A 4,003-nucleotide genomic window follows, 5' to 3' on the forward strand; every position below is an offset into this window, starting at 1 on the left:
TCTATGCAATTCTTTTATAGACCACAATAATGAAAAAAAAAGTTTTTAGAACAGAGAACACAAGCAAAGATATAGAACTGAATGGAGATTTCATAATTATGTACTGAATAGTGAGTAAAAAAATAAATCATAAACTATATTGATAAGGAAGAAACAACATACAAATATTTCTGGAATGTAAATAGTAGTCTTGGGAAGAAAATAGACTCTGATAACACATTTTAATGAATGGGAAAGAGAGGATCAATGAACTTAGTCTGTAATTTTAATATTTAAAATTTTTTAAATTTATTTTTTGTTATATGTTAAGTTCCAAACTGTCTCTGACCCTCCCCCCAACCTGCAATAGAGAAGACACCTCTCTCTCTCTCTCTCTCTCTCTCTCTCTCTCTCTTTCTCTCTCACAGACACACACACATTTATATACATGCATATATAAGCACTATATACATACACATATGTGTACACACACATATGTGTACACACACACACACACACATATATATATAAAACATACTATGCATACTTCTTTTCAGCAGTCCTTTATCTGGAGGTTGATAGCATCTTCTTTCCTAGGTCCTTTGTAGTTGATTTGAGTATTTAAAATACTAAGAATAATTCAGTCATTCACAGTTGTTCTTCAGACAATATTACTGTTACAATATACAAGACTCTCTTGGTTCCACTCATATCACTCCATTATTTCAGACAAGTCTTTCCATGGTTTTTTGTTTTTGTTTTTGTGGGACAATGAGGGTTAAGTGACTTGTCCAAGGTCACACAGCTAGTAAGTGTCAAGTGTCTGAGGCCGGATTTGAACTCAGGTACTCCTGAATCCAAGGTCAGTGCTTTATCCACTGTGCCACCTAGCTGCCCACATGTGTGTTTTTTTTTAAATCAACCAGTAAATCATTTCTTATAGATTGATTTTTAAAACTATATAACCAAATAAATTCAAAATAAACACAAAAAAGAAGTCTTGAAAATTAGAGAAAAGATGTTGTAGAAATTAAGACTCTAGAAATGATTTCTAAATGAATAATAGTCATTATGGAAAATACTACCAGATCAAAGATAAGGGGAAAGGAAAATAAAATTACCAAAAAAAAAAAAATGAGCAAGCCAGGTCATAGCAGATAGAAAAGAAATAAAAAGGAAATATCAGAACTAAATATGTACAATTAGATATTACCAAAACTGATCATTTTTTTAAAAAGAATTTACCTACAAAAATGAAATAAGTATCAACCCAATCTCAGAAAATGAAGTTGAACAAGCCATAAAAGGGGGAAATGCCATTGTCTAGATAATTCTATAGATGATTCTATTAAAAATTTATTTTTAGGGGCAGCTAGGTGGCACAGCAGATAAAGCACTGGCCCTGGATTCAAGAGGACCTGAGTTCAAATCTGGCCTCAGACACTTGACACTGGCTGTGTGGCCCTGGGAAAGTCACTTAACCCTCATTGCCCCACAAAACAAAAAAAAAAACAGAAAATAAGAAAAACAGGGGGTGGCTAGGTGGTGCAGTGGATAAAGCACTGGCCCTGGATTCAGGAGTACCTGAGTTCAAATCTGGCCTCAGACACTTGACACTTGCTAGCTGTGTGACCGTGGGCAAGTCACTTAACCCCAACTGCCTCACTTAAAAAAAATAAGAAAAAATTATTTTTAATGGTTTATTATTTTTTGTTTTTCAAGTAAAAAGGTTTTTAAAAATCTATGTCTCAGGAAAAGACCTATTTTTACAAAAATTTTTATAGCTGCTCTTTCTTTGGTGGCTAAGAATTGGAAATCAAAGGAATGCCCATCAATTGGGGAATGGCTTAACATGCTGTGGTATATGATGATGATGGAATATTATTGTGCTATAAAAAATGGCAAGCAGGATGATTTTAGAAAGGCCTGGGAAGACTTGTATGAACTGATGTATAGTGAAGAAAACAGAACCAAGAGACCATTGTGCACAAAGACAGCAATATTGTTTGATGAAGAATTGTAAAAGACTTAACTATTCTCAGCAATATAATGATCCAAAACAATCCCAAAGGACTATTGATGAAACATACTACCCACCTCCAAAGAAAGAACTGATATTGATGGAACACTGACTGAAACATGCTATTTTTAACTTTCATTTTTTCTTTTATTCAAATTTTCTTATATAAAATTATTAATATGGTAATGTTTTACATAATTGTACATGTATAACCTATATCTGATTGCTTACCGCCTCAAGGAGGGGAGTGCGGAGGGAGGGAATGAGGGATAAAAATTGGAGCCCAAAACTAGAAATAAAAATGTTTACTATTTAAAAAAATTAAAAATAAAAAATCTATTTCTCCTACTACCATCAGCCCCCAACCCTAATTGAGCAAAATTTTAAAAACAAATTCCTTAATACATATCTACATAGCCTGGCAAAATTTTCCACATTAACCATGTCATACAATGTATATCTCTTTCTACATTTTAAGTTCATTTTCCTGTTGAATGGTTAACAATATGTTTCATCTTTATTCTTCTGGGTTTATGAATTATTATTGTGTTAATCAGAGTTCTAAAGCCTTTCAAAGTTGGTTTTCTCAATAATGTTATCATTTTGTCCTATTTATAAAAGTCTTCCAAGTTTCCTCTGAAATTGTCCATTTCATAATTTCTTTTGGTACAATAATATTCTAGTATATTCATTCATATACTCTAATTTGTTTAGCCATTACCAAATAAGAAGATAACCTCTTAGTTTCCAAATTTTGACTAACTAGAAAGAGTTGCTACATATGTTTTTGTACTTATATATCATTTACATCTTTTTTATTTCTTCCTGGTATAGGCCATGGTAATATGGGTCAAAGGATAAACTCACTTTGGTAGGTTTCTCAACATAATACCAAATTGTTTTGCAAAATGCCTGGACCAATTCATAGTTACACCAACAATTTACTAGTGTATCTGTTGTCCCACAGCCCCTCCAGTATTTGTCATTTTCTTTTTTTTGCTGACTCCCCCAATTCGATTAGGATAAGGTGGTATATCAGTTGTTTTAACTTGCATTTCTCTAATTCTCAATAATTTATAACATTTTTTCCATATTATTGATGGCTTGGATTTCTTCCTTTGAAAACTGCCTGTTCATATCCTTTGACCATTTGTCATTTGGGGAATAGCTCTTACTCATGAATTTGAATCAATTCCTTATATATCTCAGAAATGAAACCTTTATCAGAGAAACTTGTTGCAAAGATTTTCCCCCTAGTAACTTTACCTGTTTCACTTCTAATTTTTACATTACATTTGTTTGTACAAAAACTTTTAAATTTTATAAAAGCAAAAGTGTCCATTTTATCTTGTGTGATCCCTTCTTTAATTTGTTTAGTCATGAGATTTTCTTCTGTTTATTGATCTGAAAGGTAATCTGTTCCTCAATCCTCTACTACATTTATTATGTGAACTTTCATAGTTTAATCATGAATCTGTTTAGAGCTTATCTTGATGTACAGCATGGAGTACTGATTTGAACTTAATTTCTGCCAGACTTTTTCCCGTTTTCCTATCAGTTTTTGTCAAAGAACAAATCTTTCTCCCCTGGTAAATGAGATGTATCAAATACTGTGCTACTCTATTAGCTTTTCTTAGGTTGTATATCTAATTTGATCTTCTGATCAACCTCTCCTTTTTTATATTCATGATGAAATAATTTTTAATAATTACCACTTTGCAGGACATTTTGAGACCTATTACTGAAATCCTCATCCATTACATTTTCCCCCCATTATTTCCCTTAGAATTCTTGAACTTTTGTTCTTCCTCGATTTTTTTCCAGCTCTTGAAAATATAAAGCTTTTGTCAGTTTGATCAGTACTGAAAAAGTATTGATGTTAGTAATACTGTCATTTTATTTTATCTCAACCTATGCATAAGAAATTAATTTTTCTTCAATTATTTAGGCTTGTATTTATTTCTTGCAGAGTTATTTTTAATAGTTAAATTAGTACAACTGGGT

This window comes from Dromiciops gliroides, chromosome 1 (assembly GCF_019393635.1).
Source record: "Dromiciops gliroides isolate mDroGli1 chromosome 1, mDroGli1.pri, whole genome shotgun sequence".
Classification (NCBI taxonomy): domain Eukaryota; kingdom Metazoa; phylum Chordata; class Mammalia; order Microbiotheria; family Microbiotheriidae; genus Dromiciops; species Dromiciops gliroides.